Here is a 27,898-nt window from a genome sequence, read left to right as displayed (position 1 = left end):
AAGCAGAGCTGGCAAATTTTGCTGATGGATTAGACATATGGTGTGAGAGAAAGAGAGGAGTCAAGGATGATTCTAAGGTTTTTGGCCTGAGCAAATGGAGGAATGGAGTTTCTGTTTCTAAGATCCAGAAGACTTGGGAGAGATGAAGTTGAGGAGGTGGGTGGTGAAATTGGGAATTTGATTTTGAACATGTTAGGTCTACTTTACATTCAAGTTGCAGTGTCAAGTAGGCAGTTAAATATATGAGTCTAGAGTTCATGTGAGATTAGGGTTGGAGATGCAAATTTGGGAGTCATAAAAATGTACATGTTATTAAATCCATAAAACTGGATAGGATTCCTGAGGGAGTGAGCACAGACAGAAGAAGAAATCCAAGGACTGAGTCCCGGGTTCCCTGATATTTAGAGGCTTTTCAAACCCAAAATGTCTTCTCCTGATTTTTACTGTGCTGTTCCTTCAGCCTGGACTATCTCCAACCCCACCACTGTCTTTCAAAATTGTACTCCAACAAGAGGAAAGGGGACTTGGGGGCACTTCATTTTTCAGCCCTTTTCTGAGGATTAGGGGTACAGTACTGTCTAGGCTTCGTGTACTGTGGCAGGTAACACAGACATAGCCTTGTCTCTTCTTGCTTGCTGAAAGAACTTGAATGTAGTTCAAGGCAGAGTGTTGGGCCCTAGGCTGTAAGTAATAATTGTCTAGTGATTCTCAGTCCTCAGGTGCTTCAGAATCACCCAAGGAGGTTAAAATGGTCAATTCTGCTATGCATATTGTACTACAATATTGTTTTTTAGTTTGGGCATGGTGGCTCATGCCTGTAATCCCAGCACATTAGGAGGCTGATGCAGGAGGATTGCTTGAGCTTAGGATTTTGAGATCAGCCTGGGAAACACGGCAAAACCCTGTCTCTACAAAACATTAGCCAGGCGTGGTGGTGCACACCTAATGGTCCCAGCTACTCAGGAGGTTCAGGTGGGAGGATCACTTGAGCCCGGGAGGCAGAAGTTGCAGTGAGCCAGGGAGGCAGAAGATTGTGCCACTGCACTCCAGCCTGGGCCACATAACAAAACCCTGTCTTGAAAAGTAAATAAATACATAAATAAAATAATAATAAATTATTTTAAAAATCGCTTGTGGAGATTTTTTAAAATGGCAATCCTAGTTACATCCTCAGAAATTCTGACTTAGTTGGCCTGGGGTCATTGGTATTTTTTTAAAGCTGCCCAGGGGATGATGATGTACAGCCAGGTTTGAGAACCATGAGACAAGAGTGACAATTCTGTTCCCCTTTGTGAGATACAGTGTTAGAAACCAGCTTCCGGCCGGGTGCAGTGACTCAAGCCTGTAATCCCAGCACTTTGGGAGGCCGAGACGGGCGGATTACGAGGTCAGGAGATCGAGACCATCCTGGCTAACACGGTGAAACCCCGTCTCTACTACAAAAATACAAAAAAAATAGCCGGGCGAAGTGGCGGGCGCCTGTAGTCCCAGCTACTCGGGAGGCTGAGGCAGAAGAAAGGCGTGAACCCGGGAGGCGGAGCTTGCAGTGAGCTGAGATCCAGCCACTGCACTCCAGCCTGGGCGACAGAGCGAGACTCTGTCTCAAGAAAAAAAAAAAAAAAAAAAGAAAAAGAAACCAGCTTCCCTAGAGTGACCGTGTAATGCAGTTCTGGCCAATAAGACCAAAAGGAAAGCTTCTGGGAGCTTCTGGAAAATGCTTTCCTTCCTGACTAAAGTACAGCCCATCTGCAGTTGCTCGCCCCCATCTTTTTTTTTTTTTTTTTGATGAGATACACTCTGATAAATTATGTTCTCTTTCATCCTATTTCATTATTTCTTTTATTTTTTTATTATTAGATTTTATTCTTTTTTTTAAATTTAGTTTTAAGTTCCGTGATACATGTGCAGGTTTGTTACATAGGTAAACATGTACCATGCTCACCTCCATTCTGGATAGAGTTGGGTATCCCGGCCCGCGGGATAGTCAGAGCAGGCCCTGGAGGAGGGGGTGGGAATTTGGGGAACAAGAGACAGGAGAAATGAAGATAAGACACTGCTCTGATCAAGTCTTGTTTAATGGCGGTAATACACTGCCCTATATACACTTGGAAGGGAAGGGGTTGGGCTAAGGCGGAAATGATCTCATTGCCGAGGGCGTGGCCAGGTTAGTTTCGGTTTCTCCGGTCGGACATCACGTTGCGCTTGCGCTATTAAGTAACAATTTTCCCGGGTGGGAAAAGTGAGTGAAGAAGAAGCAGGAAGAGCGCCATCTTTAATGAGGTATTAGTACAGGGGAAAAAAGGCAAAGATAGGGAGAAGGTGTGGGGTGGAAATGAATATAGCTCAGGCGTTTAATCCTTAATTATTATTCGCTATGGCCGGGGCGTGCAGCTCCGGACAGTTGGGATGCCCAGAGTTCTTTCCAGGATTCTGTGGGCCTGTCCCACTCTGCTCCTCCCAGAGGTGGGAGACACAGCTCAACACCTTCCACCTCCTTCAGCTCCCACCCGCAGGAGGACGTCTCTCATATTCCTGGTGCTAGAGTCCCACGACAGTGAACGGTCCTCTGGAATGGGGTCCTGCCTGCCAGCCCACACTGACATGGCCAGGTCCGCAGCGAGGGCAGACATGGAGACCCACATACCACATGTCTGCTGATTTCAAAGTTATAAGTCAGTCTAAATAAGATATGTTCATTCTCATACCTTAACAAATATACCTTTATGATGACCTAGAAGGCCAGCTATGAATTGAGACTCATCTGACTGCTCGGCTTTCTGTGTGAGAACGTGGAGGTGCGATGAGGAGCACTCTTTGCCTGGGCTCTGACCACTAGATTCACACATTCGTGGATGCCTTGAACATCCAAGCTCCATCCACAGCTGCACAAACAGCGGCTCCTCAGCCATTCCTTAAATGTAGAGGCTGAATATATCCGCAGCAGCATGGCCTGCCGACAGGATGAGAAGGAAGAGACCCATATGGCTGCCAGAAGGGAGCTCAGAGCCAGTTGGGCAGGGAATTCTGGAGTTCCGGGCCTTGGACCACGGTCTACAGGGCGAGGCACGGGTTTTGGGTGGGCACATCCATCCCCTTGGCCCCGTGGACGTCTCAGACACTGGAGACGACCAGGCTGGCAGAGGGTCAGCACCTGATCCTCTAACACATCAGACCCAGGGCCCCTTTCATTCAGGCCGGAGACAGGGCAAGGGGTTACTGCCTGTCGGGAAGCTCAGCCCAGCTCACCTCCACGTTGCTTAGCCCTCAGGAAGCTCAGGCAGCTCGACACTAAGGCAGGCTGCTTTGCTGCTCCGCCTTCCTCCCCTCTGCTATCTCTCTTCTTTTATGTTTAGATAAACCAGGGCAAGATCAGAAATTCCACTGTCTAAGCTGACATCCCTCATGAAATGGAGTGCCATTCTCTCCCCAGTCTCTGTGAATTGTCCTCCTGGAGTCTCTTCTTCACCTGGCTTGTGGCAAGAGGGGCCAAGAGTCTTGCCCCTCACAGGAATCTGCTCTCCCAAAAGACTCGCGGCTCCTCCTTCCTCCCTCCTTCTCATAGGGGGGTGCTGATTGGTGTCGTTGGTGGAGCCTTTTTCACACCCTCTTCATAATCCCTGAAAGAGAGATGTGACTTAAATTCTTGACAACTTTCTTTAGGAATATGAGGTACTTAGTATTTTTGTTTGTTTTTGGAGTTTTGGCGTGTGTGTGTGTGTGTTTTGTCTCCAGTTTTGAGCCTTAGCTGCCATTACCAGGCAAAAGGAAGAGCCCCACTCAGCACCCATTTCCGGTTTTAGGGCCCATGCACTGTTGAGCAGACCACTATGTGGAAAGCCAGGGACAGAACCTTGGCCAAGAGGATGATAGCAGCCCCCCAACGAGGCCATGAGCCCCAGAAGTGAGTACCTCACCTCAGCAGCCTAGAGTCGCTGCCTAGAACCTGCAGACTGCTAAGTTCTTTACTATCCTCTTCTTTTCAATTTTTTGACGTTCTGGAAATTTTTAACATCTAGAAACTTTGGAGGGATTTTGGTTTGTTTTGTTTTCTGAAACAGGATCTCACTCTGTCCCCCTGGCTGGAGTGCAGTGGTGCAATCATAGCTCACTGCAGCCTTAACTTCTCAATCAATCCTCCCACCTCAGCCTCCCGAGTAGCTGGGAGTATAGGTGTGCACCACCATGCCCAGCTAATTTTTTAAATTTTTTGTAGAGATGGGGGTCTCAACTCTGTGGCCCAGGGCAGACTCGAACTCCTGGACTCAAGCAGTCCTCCCACGTTGGCCTCCCAAAGTACTGGGATTACAGATGTGAGCCACTGTGCTCGGCCTTTTGTCTTTGTTTTTGTTTTTGCTTATTTACAAAAATATCCTCTAAAGATAGTTCACAGAAAAAGAAAAGAAAGCCCCGGAAACAAATGAAAAGATGTTCAGCCCTATATATAACGAGAAAAATTAAAATTAAAACTTATACCAGGGCCGGGCATGGTGGCTCACACCTGTAATCACAGCACTTTGGGAGGCTGAGACAGGAAGATCACTTGAGGCAGAAGTACATGACCAGACTGGGAAACATAGCAAGACCTTGTCTCTACAAAAATAAAAATAAAAAATTAGACAGTCATGGTGGCACATGCTTATAGTTCCAGCTACTCAGGAGGCTGAGACTGGAGGATCACTTGAGACTAGGAGGTCAAGGCTACAGTGACCTATGATCATGCCACTTGGACTCTAGCCTGGGTGACAGAGTGAGACCCTGTCTGGACACAAAATAAACAAAAAAACTCCTTATACCGAAAGACCATTTTTTACCTATTAGATTGGCAGAAATAATTTTTTTAAAGTTTGGTTATAATGTATGTTGGAAGAGTGTGGTGGAAGAGGTATTTCCTACATTGCTGGTGGAAGTACAAATTGGTTATACATCTAGGGAAGGCAAACTGGCAGTATTGAGCAAAATGACAAGTGCCAAAATGACAAGAGCAATATTTTATAATCCAACAATTACACTTTTAGGAATTTATTCTCCAAATATTCTCACACATGGAAATGACATCATTCAGGTACCATTGTTCTTTATTTATTTATTTATTTTCAGACAAGGGTCAAAGCATGATTTTTTAAATTTTACTTTCAGTAGAGACAAGGTCTCACTGTGTTGCCCAGGCTGATCTTGAACTTCTGGGCTTAAGCAATTCCTCAGCCTCCTACAGTGCTGGGACTATAGACATGAACCACTGTGCCCAGCCCACATACTGCTGTTTTTAATAACAAGAATAAACAACCTAAATACCCAACAGGAGGAGACTTGGTTAAATAAACCATAGTAAGTCCACACAGTGGAGTACTATGCAGCAGTAAAAAGAAAAAAATGAGGAAACTTTTTATGTACTGAATCAATAATCCTCTATATACTTTTTTTTTTTTTGAGATGGAGTCTTGCTGCATTGCCCAGGCTGGAGTGCAATGGCGCGATCTCAGTTCACTGCAACCTCCATCTCCCTGTTCAAGCAATTCTCCTGCCTCAGCCTCCTGAGTAGCTGGGAGTACACGCATGCGCCACCACACCTGGCTAATTTTTGTATTTTTAATAGAGACAAGGTTTCACCATGATGGTCAGGCTGATCTCAAACTCTTGACCTCAAGGGACCCACCCACCTCGGCCTCCCAAAGTGCTGAGATTATAGGTGTCAGCGACTGAACCCATTTTACATAATTTTTTTTTTTTTTTTTTTTTTTTTGAGATGAGTGTTGCTCTGTTGCCCAGGCTGGAGTGCAGTGGCGCGATCTCGGCTTACTGCAACCTCCGCCTCCAGGGTTCAAGCAATTCTCTGCCTCAGCCTCCTGAATGGCTGGGATTAGAGGCACCCACCACCACGCCCAGCTGATTTTTTTGTATTTTTTGTGAGACGGGGTTTCACCATCTTGACCAGGCTGGTCCTGAACTCCTGACCTCGTGACCCACCCACCTCGGCCTCCCAAAGTGCTGGGATTACAGGCGTGAGCCACCGTGCCCGGCCTACATACATATTTTTAATACACTTTCTATTTTGGAGTAATTTTAGATTTAGAGAAAAAATGTGAAAACAATGCAGAGAACTCCTTATACCTTGACTTACACCTTGACCCAGTTGCAGTACATGGTACAGTATCAAAACTAAGAAACCAGTATTGGGACATTTCATTTAACTACACTCCAGATTTCATTTGGAGTTCACTGGGCTTTTCCATTAATGTCCTCTTCTGCTCCAAGATCCAGTTCAGGATCCCACACTGCATTTAGTCATTATGTCTCTTGGTTTTCTCAATTAGTGGTAGTTTTTCAGACTTTCCTTGTTTTTCATGAGCTTGATGGTTTGGGGCAGTATGGGTCAGGTGTTTTGTAGGCTGTTCTTCAATTTGGATTTGGTGATGTTTTTCTCATAACTGGACTGGGGTTATGGGTTTTGGAAGTAAAACCACAGAGGTAAGGTGCCTTCTCATTGCATCGTAGGTACAGGTACATAAATGCACACGATGCTTACGTGACATGCCATGGTTAAGGCAGTGTTTGCCAGGCTCTTCAACCCTAATGTTACTACTTTTCCCTTTCCAAACTGTCTTCTTTAGAATCTAGTCACTAAGTCAAATCCACCATCACGGGTGGAAGGGGAACTCAGCTCCATGTCCTAGAAGAGGAAATACCTACATATGTTAAATAAAATTCTTGGGAAAGGAAGATATTTCTCACCACCACTCCTATTTAAACATATATTTTTATAATTATGAACACACATGTATTTATTATATTTGGGACAATAATTCAGTACCATAGTATTTATTTTATTGTACAAATTGTTTCAGCTTTGGCAGCTGGGAGCTCCTTTAGGTTGGTTCTTGTATCTTCTTGACATGCCCCCATCCTGTTGTTTTTTGAGCAGTTGCTTGATTTTGATTCTGCTGTTCGGAGGCCAGTGGCTAGCTTCTCTCCATCTCTCTACACCTGGCTCCTTCCTCAGTGGCCTCTGGCATTTCCTACACTAGCCCCTCCACCCCTCGTCTCAGGTTGGGTTGGACTAGCCCATCATGGAGGGCTGAAGTCAGAAAACACCCCCACTCAGCTGTGTCTGTTGCCAAGGCAACTAAGCAGCCCTGCAGGAAAGCCCAGGGGTCCAGCTCCCAAGTCTCCTGCCACCTGTGGTGCACTGAGTCCTTGGGGCACTGGGGGTGTGGGGGTTACGTCAGTCACATGACCTCTGTCACCAGGGCACTCTGGTGCAACTTCTCCAGGGTCCAGGACCCAGGGAGCTTGGTCTACAGAGGCGCAGCTGGCTAGCTTTTCTCCAGGGTTCTGGGGGAGGACACAACTAGCTGAAGTCACACATTTGTTGAGCTAGAGTGACCACACCTCGGGATCTCACTCTGCTCATCTCACTCCCGTATGTTTATATTCTTACCCAAAGCCATCCTGATTGCTCCCTCTGAGATGATGGACAGAGAAAAATTTCCCTCCAAGGACGGACAGAGAAAGAACAACGGAGATGTGGGCGTCTGTTGGCATCCATGCATTTGTGCAACTAGCAAAGCACCGAGTTCACAGGGAAAGGGGAGAGAAAGTGTAAGTGAAGGTGCAGTTGTGTGTGGAAGGCTGAGTGTGGTCACAGGAAAATTGCCTCCTCCTTGTATTGTAAATGCATCTTTCATCCCTCAACCCCAGGTTCTAAGTAGGTTCCCTCTCCCTTTCCTCAGTTACCACCCTCGTGCCATCATCATCTCTCACTTAGACCACAGCTTTATCCACCTGACATGTTAACCCCACTCCAAATCATTTTACAGATAACTTTAAATACAAATCAGATTATATCATTAATCTGCTTCAAACCCTTGAACAGCCCTCCATTGATATCATGATAAAAACCCAAATTTTTTGTCCCCCAAACCCCTACTTTACCTTGCACCACTTCCCCCTCACTATCCAATTTCAAGCTACCTCAGCTGTTGATCACACTGGCCCCTTACCCTGGGGCACTCCTTCCTCCACTGCCCCATTCCCCTTCATCCTCTGGACCTTATTGCAAACATCACTTCCTCAAGGAAACCTGCCCCAATCAAAAAATCTAAATTAGACCATGAGATATATTTTCTTAAAACCCCTCTACACACTCCCCATTCATAATCATATAGTTTTCTGATCATTATATATTATCTGTTTACCTCACTACATTGTAAATTCCTTGGAGGCAAACATGATATTATTTTGCTCACTGTTGTATCTCCAGTGTTCTGCACAGTGACCCGCATGTAGTAGGTGCTCAATAAATCTTTACAGAATTAATGGATGAAATCCACTTCTCCTATGCTCCATTCTCAGAGACCGATATCATTATTTAGCCTTTGCTCAGGCCAGAAACTGGGGAGCCAGCCTTGGTGCCTTTTTCCCCTCATTCCCCATACTGTTGTTCACCAAGTGCTGTGGATTTCGCCTTGTAAATATCTCTCAAATTCATCCTTCCTCTATATTCATCTTTCCAGTTTCTGACTTATTGCAATAGCCCCTCACTGGCTTCCTTGACTCCAGCATTGTCCCCTCCAAGTCATTTTCCACTCTAACTGAAGAAGTATGTGATGTCTACAATGCAATCTGATTAAGTCATAAAGCTGCCTTCATGATAAAATTACAATACAGACCCTTAGGGGGATGTAGCAGATCTGTTACTGACCCTGCCGGCATCCCCAGTGTCTTAGTTCGTTTCATGTTGCTATAACAGAATACCTGAGACTGGGGAATTTATAAAGAAAGGAGGTCTATTTGGCTCATGATTTTGATGTCTGGAAGGTTCGAGACTGGGCGGCTGGTGAGGGTCTCATGCTGCTTCAATGCATGGTAGGAAGCAGAAGAGGAGTGGGTGAGTGCAAAGAGATCACATAGTGAGAGAGGAAGCAAGAAAGAGAAACTGAGGAAGCCAGACTCTTTAACAACCTGATCTCCGGGAATTAATCCATTCTCGAGACAGCAAGTAAGAAAACTCACTCACCCCTAAAAGAGGATATTAAACTATTAATGACGGATCTGCCTTCATGACACAAACACCTTCCACTAGGCCCCACCTCCCAACATTGCCACATTGGGGATCACACTTCAACATGAGCTTTGGTGAGGACACACTGCAGTCAAACCACAGCACCAGCCTCACAGGGCTCCATTCATAACCGACACCTGGCCATAGGAAGCCACATGTAGTTTCTCAAACACACCATTCACTTCATGCTTCTGGGCTTTGCAGATCACTCTAACTTCTACACTAAATTACCCACTACTCATCCTTGAAGATGACTTCCGGGAAACATGGAATGAGATCCTCCTCCCACATGTCCTCCCTAGACTCTGTGCCAGCCTTTATCACAGCATGAAACACACTGAGGTATAATGTCAGCCTACCCAGCCATCTCCTCTATTTTGAAACCTTGAGAACAATAGTCTTCCCTTATTCCTCTGTTTCCAGGGTTCAGTAATGTGCCCCAGTAGTGTTTTATCACTTCCAGAGCATATTCATGTGCTTTATCTGGTTCTACCCTATCAACAACTCTATGAGGTAGATAAGACAGACATTCTTATCCCAAATTCCAGAAAGGAGTGACTGATCGCACTCTGGGCCCATGACAAGATAAGCCCCCAGTCCCCTGTGTTCCCAAGTCTAATGCTCATGCTTCTGGATAAGCATTTACCATGTGAGCCTCTGCTCAGATCCAGAATTCTGGGCCGGGCTCACATACTCATGCTGCAGATTGGAGAACCTCAGGAGAATCTGGCCAGCCTAAGAAAGATGACTCAGGTGCTGACATTTCAGTTACCTGGTGGAACATCTGGGCCCCTCCCCTGCCCCCCATTCACTTACCCCTGGAGGACACAACACTTTCACTCTCACTGGCCCACTGGTCAGTGAGTGCCCATCTCTCTCTCTCTCTCTCTCTCTCACACACACACACACACACACACACACACACACACACACACACACAACTTCCAATCAACTCTCTAATGCTCCTCTGGATAGCTAAGCATCACCAGACATTTGAAGAAAGCTTCCAACATGAAAAACAGATACCACGATGAACAGGAAAAAAAGGAACTCAGTGGAAACAGATACAATATAAGAAGTAGAAGGAAACTAAAACAAACAAGCAAACAAGAAACCCCTCAAACTCCCACCATTAATAACATACTCAGGGAGATAGCTTTGTTAAGGAGAACATATCTTACCCACGGTATAAGATGAGAATTTGTTTTTATTTCTGTAACAGCTTCATTGGGACAAAATTCACATGTCACACAAATCACACATTTAAAGTGTATGTTTTTTAGTATATTCACAAAGTTGTGCAACCATCACTACAATTAATTTTAAAACATTTTCATCACCTGGAAAAGAAATCTCATACCTTTTCCCTATCCACCCTTAAGCAACCACTAATCCACTTTCTGTCTCTATATATTTCTCTAGTCTGGACATTTCATGTAAATAAGATTATATGATATGCAACATTTTGGCTTCTGCCACTTAACAATGTTTCTAAGTTTCACCAAGTTGTATCAGTACTCCATTCCTTTCTGTGGCTGAATAATGTTCCATTATATAAATATACCACAAAGTACTTATTCATTTGTTCATGATGGGCATTTGAGTTGTTTCTGCCTTTTGATTATTATGAATAACGTTGCTACAAAAATTTATGTACAATTTTTTGTGTTGACATACGTTTTCATTTTTCTTAGGTACATACGCAGAAGCACAATTGCCAGGTCAAGTAGTAACTCTACATTTAACACTTGAAGAACTGAGGAACTGACAGACTGTTTTCCAAAGAAGCAGTCCCACTTTATATTCCCACCAGCAGTGCATGAGGATTCCAGTTTTTCCATATCTTCACCAACCCTTATTATTATCTGACTTTCATTTTATCCCAGTGGGGTGAAGTGGTGTTTCACTATGGTTTGGATTTGCATTTCCCTGATGATGTTGGGCATCATGATGTGCTCATTATTAAATTTGCTTGGGGGAATGTCCATTCAGATCTTTTGCCCATTTTTAAATTTTTTTTGAGACAGAGTCTTGCTCTGTTGCCCAGGCTGGAATGCAGTGGGCAGTGGTGCAATCATGGCTCACTGCAGCTTGAGACTTCTAAACTCAAATGATCCTCCCACCTCAGCCTTCAGAGTGGCTGGGACTACAACCACATGCCACCATGCCCAGATAATGTTTTAACTTATTGCAGAGACAGGGTCTGAGATTGCCTAGGCTGGTAGAATCAAGTTCTTCATCAGATATTTGATTTGCAAATATTTTTTTCAAATTAAAAATGATGACCAGGGGCAGTGGCTCATGCTTGTAATCCTAGACTTTGGGAGGTGAGGCAGGCAGATCACTTGAGGTTAGAAGTTCAAGACCAGCCTGGTCAACATGGCGAAACCCTGTCTCTATTAAAAATACAAAAATTAGCCAGGCATGCTGGTGCACGCCTGTAGTCCCAGCTATTCGGGAGGCTGAGGCATGAGAATCGCTTGAACCCCAGGATTCAGAGGTTGCTGTGAGCTGAGATCACACCACTGCACTCCTGCCTGGGTGACAGAATGAGACTCATCTCCGAAACAAAAACAAAACAAAAAAAGATGAAGCGGTAACTCAGGAAACCTTTATACTATTATATTATTCATAAATCAAAATAAACCTTTGTAAAACAAAATAACTAAATTTCTAAACATTCAGTATATAGAGTAGCTGCTTAAATAATTTATATCTGGAATGGGACTCAAGTACAGAAAATTCACTGTGTATTAACAACAGTGGTGTCTTAATGAAAGCCAGTGCTGTGTTGTTCATTTTGTTGGGAGGCAGTGTGGTGGAATGATGCAAAGGTGACTCTGAAGCCAGACTACAGACCAAAGGATTTTGAGAACAGGGAGACCTCCCCTACCTGTGCAGATACATGAAAGGCAAGGCTCCTCTGGACTGTACATCAGTGGAAAACCTTTAGATTCTGCTGCCACCTTGTGGTGGTCAGATTACAACATGGTGCCCCACGCTCTTGGGTTTTGCTAGGGCTCCTGCTTCATTCAGGTCTATTGTAGGGCCAAAAAAAAAAAAAAAAAAAAAAAGACCAAGGCAAGCATACATCGTATTTTGTATATGCATTAAACAAGAATAGACAAAACATTTTTAAAGCATGAGCGATTATAGCATAATGATAAGACCAGTATCTTTGGAGCTATTCTAACTTCATTTATACTCCAAACTTCACTTATACTCCTGACTCAGCATTGGACTAGCTGTTTGATGCTGGTCAAGTCACTGTTACCCCTTTGCGAGCACTGTCTATTAAGTGGCAATAATAATAGTACCTCTCTCACGATGAGAGGTTAAATGAGACAGTGATTGTTTGGCACTGAGTTCCTGGCATATGATTCTTGGTTAATTACAAATGATTGATATAGGTTGTATTAGTCTGTTTTCATACTGCTATAAAGAACTGCCTGAGACTGAGTAATTTATAAAGAAAAGAGGTTTAATTGACTCACAGTTCAGCATGGCTGGGGAGAACTCAGGAAACTTACCATCATGGTGTAAGGTGAAGAGGAAACAAGGACCTTCACAAGATGGCAGGAAGGAGAAGTGCCGAGCGAAGGGGGAAGAGCCTCTTATAAAACCATTAGATCTCCTAAGAACTCACTATCATGAGAACACCATGGGGCAATCCACTTCCATGATTCAATTACCTCCACCTGGTCTCTCCCTTGACACATAGGGATTATGGGGATTACAATTCAAAATGATATTTGGGTGGGGACATAAACCCTAACCATAACATAGATGAACAAGGAAATCAAGCTAGTTCCTTTCTGGGAGACTTTTCCTTTTTTTTTTTACATTGGGTGCAAAATTTGAACTAATCAAAATTCTTGGTTTATAATGCATGTCATGGAACACACAAAAAAATGTGCTTCTGTGTTGGGATTGGATGCCTAGAAACGATCTGGATGCAACAATTTAGTGTAATTCCAGGATTAAAAGAATACAACACACACTCACTTGTGAGCACACATCCATATATACACACATACACTGACACAAAAGGAGAAGCATGTTCCAGTTGGTTATAGTAACTCATTTCATCCTTACGCAAATTTTATCCTAAAGGAGGACTGTTCCCTATCTTATCTAGGATATGCAGGTATGGAACCTGCAGGATTTCAAGGTCACCTTTAAATCTAGTGGGCGTGAGCTCTAACCTATGAGGAACGGTGCATTCTGACTCCTTTTTAAAAGGATACAGTGGGCAAAGCGAAGAGAGTAAGACCCTCTACTGAGACAGATGGCTAAGTGCTTCCTGCAGGATAAGGTAAATAAGGGGTTGGTATTTTGCATTTTCTTCTAGTGAAATTTGTCTTTTAGTTTTTAAAAATAGCTAACTCTGTTCTTTTTAAAATTATTTTCATAGTTATGCCTTTACTCTCTTTTTAAGGGCTTTTTTATTTTTCTAAAATTCAAAGTCTAATATTTATTAATATATACTACATTATATAAATATATAATTATTATGTTTATAATATTTATAAATATTTCATTTTATTATTATATTTATATATTTATATTATAAATTTATATTTACAATAATATAATAGAATTATTATAATTATATTAACATAATAGTTTAATTCTCAGCTAACAAAAACTCTTAAAGCTGTGAAATTATATCTGAAAACACAGCTTTGTCATGTATCTCACACTTAAAATGTTGCAGTTTCTTATTCATTTTTTCTTTAAAGAACCAGATGTATTCATCTTGCTTTCTCTATGACTCTCGTGCTATTGGATAATTTTCCCTCTTTTTTGATTTTCAGGTGGCTGGGTTTTCATATTGTTTTGAGATATTCACTGGTTACAATGTGGCTAGAGGATGTGGTCTATATCACTTCTGCTTTTGGAAATGTATTACAGTTTCTTATATGCAGTCCATTTTTATGACTATCTGTAGTTGATACGCTTTTCACAGGCCACAGGTTCAAGTTCGGTTAGAAAATGTAATATAATTTTCTATTATACATTTTTCCTCTACTTTGAATATCCATTACTCCTAATGCATGTACCCACAGAAATTTTTAAAAATAATAAAAAAAAATAAAAACTACAACAAACCACCAACCACACACATACACCTAATGTTAGTCATCTCCATGTAAACTCAGTAATTTTTTTCCAGGATTTTCCAAATTAGTGTTTCCCGTTTTCCACCTTTTCCCAGGAGGTTGGATCTAAGTCATGGGGGTACTTTTGTAGCATTAAGGGAGGGTCATCTGAATGTTCTGGGGTCCTCACCTTTCCACTTTAGTATCCATTGAGATGTACGTCATCTTCCCCTCCCAACCTTTGTTGCCTTCCACAAACTTTGCAGACATTAGCTTGGTGACCTGTTTCCCACGTTTCCTAGTTCTTGGCACATGCATTTCTCCACCGGACCTAAAGGCCACTTCCACTCTCCCACCCACCTGAGTGCCCCTCTTGGGCAAAGGGAAATCTTTGCATATTCTTGCGAGCAACTCTAGGATCTGAGGAAACGTAAGGCTGACCGATCTCCTCCAGTCCTTTGACAACCTTCATTGTTCGCGTGGCTACCGTGGGCTGACTTCTGCAAGGCTTATTGATTCCGTATGTTCCGGAAATGTGCACGTGACGATCTCACATCTCTAGCTGAGGGGATTTTCATACCCCATTCAGGGCAGTTTCAACCCCCGGGAGAGGGTACAGTGGACAAAGGGCACAGCCGCTTCCCAGAGACCCACGCTGCATCAGACTCACGGTCTTTTAGACTTTGCTAGTCCTGAGGCTGCTCGCCCCAACCCACCAGGTCCCGGCTGCGCTTTGGCGCCACCTAGTGGTGTCTTGGCGGCTCGGGCGTAAGCCGGCTTGGGATGCGGAGGGTGCTATTGGGAGGGGTCTCCGCCAGGCGGGACCTCCCAGCCGAGCTACGCGCGCTCCAGGATCCGCCCGGTTAAACGGCACCTGCTTTCTTGGGGGCATCTGGGGAGACCGGGCAACGAGAACACCGAGGACACAAAGGTCCACTTTCTACTTCTGGGTTTCCGAAAATAAGGCGGCCTGAGTTTTCAGCGCCTGGCCTTCCCACCACCCCACCCTACCAACGAAAGGAAATCACCTGGCGTGGGAAACAAGCCCTACCTTGCGTTTGTTTTCGGAATTCACAGGTGGTGCAGGCGTGTTACCGTCGGGTTTACCCACTATCCCTCTATGCGTGCTGTGGGCACCTGAAAAGGAGGTGATCGCCCCTCTCTGTAAATGTGCAATTCCCCCTGCCCAGACAAGGGAGAAGCCAGGACGCAGAGTGCCAGGGTCAGGCAGGGCAGGAACCCAGGCTGGCGCAGCCGAAGGAGAGAAACCGAAGTTCCAGCCAACCCCAGCCAAGCGAAGCGAAGCCAAGAGCTGGGAAGAAGAGAAACAGGAACCCGAACGAAGTCGCAAAGCGGCGAACAGGAGACGCAACTGGAGGGGTTCCCCGAGTCACAGAGGCTGGCTTCTCACAGGGAGGGGCCCTAGGAGAATATAGGCCACTGAATTTTTTCCAAGTTTTATTTTGTCTGATATTAAATTTGCTAAACTTTATATCCAACTTTTAAAACAATGTATTTTCTTTATTGTGGAAAAATATGGAAAATTGGGGAAAACACATCTTGTGTAACACGTAGAAAGCCTGCTGTTTATTTGTGTGCGTGTGTGTGTGTTTGTATATATATATATATATATATATGTTTTGTAGGGATGCTGGGACAAATTACCACAAACTGGGTAACAACACAGATTTATTCTCTGCCAGTTCTGGAGAAAAAAGGGTGAACTCAAGATGTCAGCAGGGCTACCCTCCCTCCAAGGGCCCTAGAGAGAATTTTTCTTGCTTCTTCCAGCTTTTGGTGACTCCAGGAGTTCCTTGGCTTGTAGCTACATAACTCCAATCTCGGTATCCGTCTTCACATGGCCATGGCTTTCTCTGTGTCTGTGTCTTCTCTTCTGTCTCCTACACAAGGATCGTTAAATTTAGGACCCATCCAGATAATCTAAGATGAGCTCATCTCAAGATCATTAACTCAATTATATCTACAAAGACACTATTCAGGAGCGTGGGTATTAGGACATGGAGAGATATTTTTGGGGGTCATAATTCAACCCATTACAACGTGTGTGTTGGGGGGGATATATATATAAAAATATATATATATACGTTCTTTATGCACGCATATATGGAGAAACAGAAAAAAAAAAAAAAGCTACGATTCTACTATTCACATTTTGATGCATTTTCTTTTTCTTTTTTTTTTTTTGAAGTGGAGTGTTGGTTTGCTCTGTGGCCCAGGCTGGAGTGCAGTGGCCGGATCTCAGCTCACTGCAAGTTCCGCCTCCCAGGTTCCCGCCATTCTCCTGCCTCAGCCTCCCGAGTAGCTGGGACTACAGGCACCCGCCACCACGCCTGGCTATTTTTTTGTATTTTCAGTAGAGACGGGGTTTCACTGGGTTAGTCAGGATGGTCTCGATTTCCTGGCCTCGTGATCCGCCCGCCTCGGCCTCCCAAAGTGCTGGGATTACAGGCGTGAGCCACCGCGCCTGGCCCACATTTTGATGCATTTTCTTCAGGTGTTGGTGTTGGTTTTGTGCACCAATAAAACTTTTAAATGAGGAGCCAAGATGGCGGCGGTGGTCTCACTCTCCTTGAGGCGCTGGTTACGGGCCACAACCCTTGGCGGAGCCTGCCTGCAGGCCTCCGGAGGAGCCCGGACAGCCGCAGCCGCAGCTGCCCGTATCAAGACATTTGCCATCTATCGATGGGACCCAGACAAGGCTGGAGACAAACCTCATATGCAGACTTACGAAGTTGACCTTAATAAATGTGGCCCCATGGTACTGGATGCTTTAATCAAGATTAAGGATGAAATTGACTCTACTTTGACCTTCCGAAGATCATGCAGAGAAGGCATCTGTGGCTCTTGTGCAATAAACATCAATGGAGGCAACACTCTGGCTTGCACCCGAAGGATTGACACCAACCTCAATAAGGTCTCAAAAATCTACCCTCTTCCGCATATGTATGTGATAAAGGATCTTGTTCCCGATTTGAGCAACTTCTATGCACAGTACAAATCCATTGAGCCTTATTTGAAGAAGAAGGATTAATCTCAGGAAGGCAAGCAGCAGTGTCTGCAGTCCATAGAAGAGCATGAGAAACTGGACGGGCTCTACGAGTGCATTCTCTGTGCTTGCTGTAGCACCAGCTGCCCCAGCTACTGGTGGAACGGAGACAATTACCTGGGGCCTGCAGTTCTTATGCAGGCCTACCGCTGGATGATTGACTCCAGAGACGATTTGACTGAGGAGCACCTGGCCAAGCCGCAGGACCCGTTCTCTCTACACCGCTGCCACACCATCATGAACTGCACAAGGACCTGTCCTAAGGGTCTGAATCCAGGGAAAGCTATTGCAGAAGTCAAGAAAATGATGGCAACCTATAAGGAGAAGAAAGCTTCAGTTTAACTGCTTCCATGCTAAACATGACTTAAAACCAGCTCAGAGCTGAACATAATTTATATCTAATTTGAGTTCCTTTAAAGATCTTGGTTTTCCATGAATACAGCATGTATAATAAAAATTTTAAGAAATAAAAAACCTTTTAAATGAAATTTAATTCATAGATGATATACAGATTTGATCTATTTTTCCATAATGATTTTTCCATCTTTCAATATTGATTTAAAACATAACTAATGGTTGCATCATAAACTATCTTAAATGTGCTATATTTTATTTAACCATTCAATTAATATTGAAAACATAACTTTTTGGTGCTATAAATAAATGATGATGTAGTGAACAAAGTAATAAAAATCTAGCTTCTAAGGAACAATTTGTTGTTTTTGCCACCTCACATCCATTACCTCTTCTTCATAATATTACCTTAATTTTTCTTGGGGAAGTAACATTCTTTATTGGATAATGATTGGCAAGACAATCAATTAAGATGCACTGAATATTTTTAGATTAAAAATAGATGTGAAACCTAACTTAGGATAGTTGGATGCTCTCTCCATAGCAACTGAATCTTAAGAAAAGACTGAAAACAGCTGTAGCTGATTCATCTGGTAGCTGATTCATCATGTAGCTGTTTCATTGCTTTCTGTTACCTGGTTCTCCAGAGTCATCCTGGTTCCTGCCCTTTTGGGGCCTAACTTTTCAACTTTCTCTTTCAGTTCTATGAACTGAACCAAAAATTTATGTTTTATTTTGTCTGAGTTGATATCTGCTTTTGCAAACAAAGAATCTGAACTTCTACAAGGTGAATACTTCATTCATTTGTTTTTGGTATTTTTTGCTTTCTAATACAAATATTTAGTAATATAAATTTTCCTCTGAGAACAATTTTGTTGTTATACAAAATTGTTTTCTCACTGTTACTTGTTTTTGTTTTTGTTTTTAGTTGGAGTCTTGCTCTGTCGCCCATGCTGGAGTGCAGTGGCACAATCTTGGCTCGCTGCAACCTCTGCCTCCTGGGTTCAAGCAATTCTCCTGCCTCAGCCTCCCAAATCGCTGGGACTACAGGCACGTGCCACCACGCCTGGCTAATTTTTGTATTTTTAAATATGGGGTTTAGAGATGGGGTTTTACCGTGTTGCCCAGGCTGGTGTCAAACTCCTGACCTCAAGTGATCTGCCGGCCTCAGACTCCCAAAGTGCTGGGATTACAGCCGTGAGTCACCATGCCCAGCCTGTTACTATTTTCTGAATAGACTTTTATTCTTTTACTTGAGTTATTTGAAAAGATGGTTTTAGAACACCAATTGATTTTTTGATTGATTTTTTTGGACAATATCCCAAAGCCACACAAACACACTATGAGAAAAAAGAACTACAGAACAATATCATTTGTGAACATATATGCAAATATCATCAATAAAATACTAGCAAACCGAATCCAGCAGCACATTAAAAGAATTATACCCATGACCAAGTAGGATTTATCCCAGGAATGGAAAGTTGGTTTAATATATGAAAATTAATCAGTGAAATACACCACATTAAAAGAATGAAAGATCAGCCTGGCCAACACAGTGAAACCCCATCTCTACCAAAAAATACAAAAATTAACCGGGCATGGTGGCGCATGTCTGTAGTCCCAACTATTCAGGATGCTGAGGCAGGAGAATCACTTGAACCCAGGAGGCAGAGGTTGCAGTGAGCCAAGATCGCGCCACTGCACTCCAGCCTGGGTGACAGAGTGAGAGAGTGAGACTCTGTCTCCAAAAATAAATAAATAAATAAATAATAAAAGAGAAAATCCCACATAATAATCTCAATTGATGCAGAAAAAGCATTTGACAAAATTCAACACTCTCTCATGATAAATACACTCAATAAAATAGGAATAGAGGGGAACTTCAACATGATAAAGGCCATCCACAAAAAACCCACAGAAAACATCACACTCAATGGTGAAAGACTGAAAATCTTTACACTGAGAACAAGAACAAGACAAGGATGCCCACTTTTGCCACTTCTATTAAACATAGGACTGGAAGTCCTAGCTAGAACAAGTAGGCAAGAAAATGAAATAAAAGACATATTGGAAAAGAAGAAGTAAAATTATCTTTATAAACAGATGACATGATCTTATACACTGAAGAACCTAAAAAATACACGCGTGTGTTCACACACACATACACATATACAATAGAGCTAACAAGTGAATTCAGCAAAGTTGCAGGATACAAAATCAGCACACAAAAATTAGTTGTATTTCTATACACTAGCAATGAACAATTCAAAAAGGAAATTTAGAAAACAATTCCATTTTAAAAATCAAAAAGAAGATACTTAGAAATAAATTTAACTAAAAAGGGACAAAACTTATTTACTAAAAAAAACAAAACATTGCTGAAGAAAATTAAAGAAGACATAAATAAATGGAAAAAGATCCCACTTCATACATTGGAAAACTCAATATTGTTAAGATAACAGTACTGCCCAAAGTGATATACAGATTTAATGCAATCCCTACCAAAATTCCAATGGCATCTTTTTCTTTTACTGTTTTGTTTTCTCAGAACCAGAAAACCCTTTCCCAAAATTCATATGGAATTTCAAGAGACCCCAAAGAGTCAAAACAATTTTGTAAAAGAACAAAGTTGAAGGACTCACACTTCCCAATTTCAAAGTCTTACTACAAAACCACAGTCATCAAAACATTGTGGTATTGGCATAAGGACAGAGATATAAATCAATGCAATAAAGTCAAAATAAATCTTCATATCTATTTGGTTTTTGACAAGGCTGTCAAGACTATTCAATGGGAAAAGCACAGTCTCTTCAATGGTGTTTTGGGAAAACAGGATATCCACATGCAAAAGAAATGAAGTTGGACCTTTACCTCACACCATATGCAAAAATTAACTCAGGATTCAGGGAAGCACCAAGAATCTGTCTCTCCACCTAGACAACAATTACACTGGCAGCATCTGTCTGATGTAACTATTTTAGAACTCTGGAGTCTACTGAAAGATTGCAACTTCTAGGAAAAGGTCTGGACCCTAATAGGTAGTTAATTTCAGTCAATTTTAGCTCTTAGCACAGTAGCAGTGATTAATTCCCACTCCTACCCCATGACAGACAGCTGTGCATGGGTTCCTGTAGTAGATACAAACAGCCTGTGGGAGCCAAGGGTGGGCAAAAAGGACCTTGTCCTTCAGCTATCAGGGATCTGTGCTCTGATGGCCTACTGCTGCTTCTAATCACAGAGGTGAAGACAAAGGCACTTGGGAAGGCTGAGATGGGAGGAATATTTGAGCCCAGGAGTTGGAGACCAACCCAGTCAACATAGTGAAACCCAGTCACTACAAAAAATTTTTTAAACTAGCTGGGCATACTGGTATGCACCTGTAGCTCCAGCTACTCGGGAGGCTGAGCTGGGAGGATCACTTGAGGCTGGGAGGTCAAGGCTGCAGTGAGCAGTGATCATGCCACTGTACTTCAGCCTGGGGGAGAAAGGGAGATTCCATCTCAGAAAAAAAAAAAAAAAAAAAGACAATGAGGCAGCAGCTATTGTTGTAGTACCTCCCTCCATTGTTGCAACTCCCTCCCTCTCTAGCTGAAGTGACTTCCAGGAGATTTAAAGGGCTAATGCCCTTTATTTCCTCCCTTCATTTTACTTTTTTTCTTTTTGAAAGCTAGACCAAAAAAAGTAGTAAACCGTTTAAAAAAAAAAAACTGCATAAGCTCAGCCTTCTGAGATTAGAATTAAAACATAATTCTAACGGTTGCATCATAGACTATCTTCAATGTGCTATATTTTGTTTAACCATTTAATTAATATTGAACACATAACTTTTTGATGCTATAAATAAGTTATGATGTAGTGAACCAACTAACAAAAACCTAGCTTCTAGATTCCACATCCACAGATTTAACCAACTGTGTATCAAAAAATATCTGTTTATATTTAGAAATGGGTCCTTGCTCTATTGCCTAGACTGGAGTACAGTGGCACGATCATACCTCACTACAGTCTTGAACTGCCGGGCTCAAGAAATCCTCTTGCCTCAGTCTCCCAAGTAGCTAGGACTACAGACATGCACCACCACACCCAGCTAATTTTTAAGTTTTTTGTGAAGATGGGGTCTCACTATGTTGCCCTGGCTGGTTTTGAACTCCTAGCAACAAGTGATCCTCCCATTTTGGCCTCCCAAAGTGTTGGAATTACAGATGTGAGCAACCATGCCCAGGCTAAAAATATTTTTTTTAAACTATAAAAATAATACAAATTTAAAAACAATTCTGAATATAGTATAACAATTATTTACATTGCATTTATATTGTATTAGGTATTAGAAGCAATCAAGTATGTGAATAAAGTATGTGCAAGTTGTACACAGGTTAAATGCAAACATGCCATTTACATAAGAAACTTGAAAATTCATGCATTTTGGTATCTACAGGGTATCCTGGAACCAATCTTTCACAGATACCAAGGGATGACTATATATGTCTTCCAAAAGAGAGAAAGAAATTAACACAATCCCAAATAAACAAAAGCTGAGGGAGTTCATTACCACTAGAGCTGCCTTGCAAGAAATGCTCAAGGTAGTCATGCAAGGTGAAATGAAAGGATACTAGACAGTAACTCAAAACCATATGAGGGAATAAAGATCTCAATAAAGGTAAATACATGAGACATTATAAAAGCTAGTGTATTTTAACAACAGTTTGTGGCATCATTTTTTGTTTCTACATGACTTAAGAAATGCTACATGACAAAAAGGGATGAATACATTTTTTAAAAAATATTAGTCTAAAAGCCAGTATTGCTAGGTGTGGTGGCTGACACCTGTAATCTTGACACTTTGGGAGGCCAAGGTAGGAAGATCACTTGAGGTCAGGAGTTGGAGACCAGCTTGGGCAACATAGTCTCTATAAAAAAATTTAAAAATTATCCAGGCATGACGGCATGCACAGATAGTCCCAACTACTCAGGAGGCTGAGGTGGGAGGATCACTCAGCCCAGAAGTTTGAGGTTACAGTGAGCTACGATTGTGCCACTGCACTCCAGCCTGGGCAACAGAGTAAGACCTTGTCTCTATAAAAATAAAATAAAATAATTTTTAAAAAACATAAAATATAAGCCAGCATTTCCATAACTTTGGTTTGTAACTGTTCATTTTGATTTTTACATAATTTAAGAGACAGATGCATTTAAAAAATTATTAATTTAGGTTTTCAAGCACAAAATGCATATGGATATAATTTTGTGACACTGACAGCTGAAACTGTGAAGATAGAGCTATAAAGGAACAGAATTTTTGTACATTACGGACATTAAACTGGTATAATTTCAAGTTAGAATATTATACCTTTAGAATAGTACATTAAATCTCCATGCTAACCACAGAGAAAACAGCTGTAGAATGTATACAAAAGGAAATGAAAAAGGAATTGAAATTTTTCACTACAAAATATCAATTAAATGTAGGAAATAAGGGACAAAAATCTACAAGGCATTTAGAAAACACCCAGCAAAATGACAGAAGTATCTCCTCATCCATCATTATTTTAAATGTAAATGAGTTAAACTCTCTAATCAAAAGAGATTAGCAGAATGGATAGAAAAACATGATTGAACTATATGCTGTCTACAGGAAGTTCACTTTAGATTCAAAGACACAAAAGATTGAACATGAAAGAATGGAAAAAGATTCTCCATGCAAATAGTAACCAAAAGAGAGCAGGGGTTGCTATTCGAACAATGGACAAAATAGACTTTAAGTCAAAAAAGATTAAATGAGACAAAGAAGGACATTATACATTAATAGGAGGTTCAATGTAGCAAGAAGGTATAATAATTATAAACACTTATGCACCTAATAACAATCAAAACCTGTGAAGCAAAAACTGACAGAATTGAAGAAAGAAATAGACATTTCTAAAATAAATGTTGGAGACTTCAAAACCCCACTCTCAATGGGGAGACTGATTTGAGTAATAATAAAATTCCGGTCTCCCACACAGCTGGCTCTGCTTGAATTAGTCTATTTCTATTGCAATTGATCTGTCTTAGTAAATCGGCTTTGTCTAGGCAGCAGGCAGGGTGAATCCATTGGGTGGTTACAGTGCAATCATAGCTCACTACAGCCTCAAATTTCTGGGCTCAAGCAATTCTCCTGCCTCAGCCTCCCAAGTAGCTGAGATTAAGGCACGTGCCTCCATGACCAGCTAATCTCTATTTTTTGTAGAGATGGGTCTTACTAAGTTACCCAGGCCAGTCTCAAACTCCTAAGATCAGGTAATCCTCCCACCTCAGCACCCTAAAGCCCTGGGATTACAGGCACGAGTCACTATGCCTGGCCTTACACTGTCATTCTTATTGGATATTTTAATCTTTTTACAATTCTATGTAGAATATTGTTCTGATTATATAGTATGTAGGGCAATGTAAGTAAATCAATCAGTTCTTAATTCTCATTCCAGCTCTGCCACTGTCTAAGTTGCCTCAACTATAAAATAGCGATAATTTATTTCAGAAACATTGTAAGAATCAAATGAAATAATGATTTGACTTTATGAAAATGTATTACATAAACCATGAAGTATCATTTTTCGTTGGTATTCTGGTATTCTTGATAATTCAATGTATAAGAGTATTTCATTTAACTTCTTTTTCAGTTAAATATGTTTTTTGATGAAAATGTATTTTTAAAAATCAAAAAGGGCTGAAATTAGTTGTAAAGTAAAAAGATAGAAAAAATAGGAATTATGAAGTTAAGAGATTATTCTGGTCATTGTGGATAGCAAGTAGAAATGGTACTAATTTATAGCACTCATAATTTATACATGAAACTAAATAATCATGTTTATCAATCAAAACAAAATGAAAAAGAAGAGAAAAGCAAAAAAAGCAGACATAAAACTAGAAAATTCACAAACTTATGAAAATAAACAACCAATAAATCAAAGTAGAAATTCAAATGACAATGAAAACATACCAAAATTTATGGTTTTGTGCCTTAAGGCAGTGCTGTAGTGGAAATTTATAGCTATACATGTTTACATTAAAAAAGAAAGATGTCAAACCTAATTTTATAACTTATAGAACTAGAAAAAGAAGAACAAACTAAACCCAAAGCTAGCATAAGAAAGGAAATTTAAAAGATGAGCACAGAGACCAACAGAATAGAGAACAGAAAAACAATAAAGAAAATTAATAAAACCAGAAACTGGTTCTTTGAATATAACAAACATTTATCTAGATAGACTTGTTAAAAATGAGGCCAGTTGCAGTAGCACTCACCTGTAATCCAAGCACTTTGAGAGGCTGAGGCTGGCGGATGACTTGAGCCCAGGAGTTTGAGACCAGCCTGGGCAACATAGTGAGACCCCATCTCTATAAAAATATTTTTTTAATTAACTGGGTGTGATGGTGTGGGAGGATCGCTTGAGCCTGGGAGGCTCAAATGATCAGGCCACTGCACTCCAGCCTGAGAGACAGAGCGAGACCCTGTCTCAAAAAAAGAAAAAAAAAAAAAAAGACGACGACGTGAATTACTAAAATCAGAAGTGAAAGTGGGGACATTATTACTGATTCTACAGACATAAAAAGATTATATGAGAGTGTTATGAACAATTGTATGTCAACAAATTTAAAAACCCACATGAAATGAACAAATTTCTAGAAACACAAAATCTATTAAGGTTAAATTATGAAGAAACAGAGAATCTGAGTAGACCTATAAAGAATAAGGAAATTGAATCATTAGTCAAAAATCTCCAGATTTGGGGTCGTCAGAAAAGCCCTACATCTAGACCGGGCACAGTGGCTGATGCCTGTAATCCCAGCACTTTGGGAGGCTGAGGCAGGCAGGTCACTCAAGGCCAGGAGTTCAAGACCAGCCTGGCCAATGTGACAAAACCCTGCCTCTACTAAAAATACACAGATGTGGTGGCATGCACCTGTAATTCCAACTACTTAAGTGGCTGTGGCTCAAGAATCCCTTGAACTCAGGAGATGGAGATTGCAGTGAGCTGAGATCTTTTTTTTTTTTTTTTTTTTTTTTTTTTTGAGACGGAGTCTCGCTGTGTCTCCCAGGCTGGAGTGCAGTGGCGCGATCTCGGCTCACTGCAAGCTCCGCCCCCTGGGTTCACACCATTCTCCCGACTCAGCCTCCCAAGTAGCTGGGACTACAGGCGCCCGCTACCACGCCCGGCTAATTTTTTTGTATTTTTAGTAGAGACGGGGTTTCACCGTGTTAGCTAGGATATTCTCGATCTCCTGACCTCGTGATCCACCCGCCTCGGCCTCCCAAAGTGCTGGGATTACAGGCTTGAGCCACCGCGCCCGGCCAAGCTGAGATCTTGTCACTGCACTCCAGCCTGGGCAACAGAGCGACACTGTCTCAAAAAAAAAAAAAAAAAAAAAAAAAAAGAAAAGAAAAAAGAAAGAAAAAGAAAAAAAAGAACAAAAGAAAAGCCCTGGATCTGATGGCATCACTGGTGAATTTCACCAAACATTTAAAGAACTAATACGGATCCTTCTCAAACTTTTCTAAAAAACTGAAGAGAAAAAACTCCCTGACTCATTCTATGAGGTCAGCATTAACCTGATACCAAAACCAAAAAAGACACTACAAGAGAAGAAAACTACAAACTAATATCCCTTATGAACACTGATGCAAAAACCCTCAACAAAATACCAGCAAACTGAACTCAACAGCACATTAAAAGAATTACTCAACATGGCCCGGTGAGATGTATTCCTGGAATGAAAGGATGGTTCAACACTTGAAAATCAATCATTATAATACACCACATTAACAGGATTCGGGGGGAGGAAAAACCACTTAATCTTCTCAATTGATACAGAAAAAAAATTGACAAAATTCAACACCCTTTTTTGATAAAAATATATAACAAACTAGAAATAGAAGGAATATTACCTCGATGTAATAAAAGCCATAAATGAAAAACCCACAGCAAATATCATAATCAATGGTGAAAGACTGAAAGCCTTTCCTCTAAGATCAGAAACAAGGTAAGGATGCCCACTTTCACCACTTCTATTCAACATAGTACTGGAAGTCCCATTCAAAGTAATTTAGACAAGAAAATAAAATAAAAATCACCTACATTGAAAGGAAGATGTAAAATGTCTATCATTTTACTTTCCCACTAACAGTACACAAGAGATCCAATTGCTCCACATCCTCAAAACACTTGTTCTTTTCTTTTCTTTTTTAAATAGCTATCTGGCAGAGCACAGTGACTCACGTTTGTATCCCAGCACTTTGGGAGGCTGAGACAGGAGGATTGCTTGAGCCCAGGAGTTCGAGATCAGCCTGACCCCCTTGTCAGATAGGTTGGTGAGATTGTGGTTATAACAGCCTAGAAGGAAGAGATGGCCCCCCAGTGAGAGACAGAGGGACACTTACTGTTCGAATGACCCTCTTGTTTGCAATGAGGAAGAGACAGCAGAGAGTGTTCTCTGTCTGTGCATGCATGCAGAGGAAAGGCCATGTGAGAACACAATGAGAAGGTAGCCATCTCCTGCCAGCAGGAGAGCCCTTACCAGACACCAACCCTGACAGCACCTTGATCTTGGACTTCTAGTCTCCAGAACTGTGAGAAAATAAATGTCTGTTGTTTAGGCAAAACAAAAAATCCAGAATGGATCAAAAACCTAAATTTAGAGCTGTACTGTATAATTCTTACAGTTGTAATCTAGTTTTAGAACACTTCTAGCACTCTAAAAAGTTATCTCATGCTTATTTGCAGCTCATTGCTCTTCCACCCCTAGTCTGAGAAAACCACTGATTTGCTTACTGATTCTATAGTTTTGCCCTTTCTAGAAATTTCATATAAGTAGAATTATACAATACATGGTTATGCATTGTCTGGCTTCTTTCATGAGGTTCACCTACGTTGTGGCATGTATCAGGACTTTGTTCCTTTTTATTGTCGAGTGTTATATGGGTACAGCATGTTTCATTTATCCATTTACCATCTGATAGACTCTCACACTGTTTCCAATTTTGGGCTATTGTGAATAATGCTGCCATGAACACTTGAATACAAATATACAGTTTTTTGAATTGTATTATCACAGTGTTAATCGTCAGATTTTAACAATTTACTATTATAGTAATTCATCAGTACTGTCAGTTTGCTCCTGTGGTCACTATACTGAATATTTGTAATTCTAAATAGATGCTCATTTTTGTCGGAGGCGGGTACCAGAGCAAAATATTTTTTTGGCTTTCTCTGCCATTCGGACCCTGCTGATGGTGATGTTGCTATCATGTTATTGAGCTTTCTTTCTCTTTAATAGTAG

At 41.5% G+C, this 27,898-nt stretch overlaps 1 protein-coding gene and 1 pseudogene across 2 annotated transcripts in view; both read left to right on the top strand.

The window, feature by feature from the left end:
* Nucleotides 1-27,898, top strand: part of SPR (sepiapterin reductase) — a 63,254-nt gene that overhangs the window by 14,632 nt on the left and 20,724 nt on the right. The gene's annotated exons all lie outside the window — the stretch shown is intronic.
* LOC126934061 (succinate dehydrogenase [ubiquinone] iron-sulfur subunit, mitochondrial-like) lies at nucleotides 16,722-17,701 on the top strand (annotated as a pseudogene). The gene has a single exon (XR_007718804.1). The product of XR_007718804.1 is annotated as a succinate dehydrogenase [ubiquinone] iron-sulfur subunit, mitochondrial-like (transcript).

This window comes from Macaca thibetana, chromosome 13 (assembly GCF_024542745.1).
Source record: "Macaca thibetana thibetana isolate TM-01 chromosome 13, ASM2454274v1, whole genome shotgun sequence".
Lineage (NCBI taxonomy): Eukaryota > Metazoa > Chordata > Mammalia > Primates > Cercopithecidae > Macaca > Macaca thibetana.
Note: the sequence above shows the minus strand (reverse complement) of the source record. Positions and strands in the feature narration are given on the sequence as shown.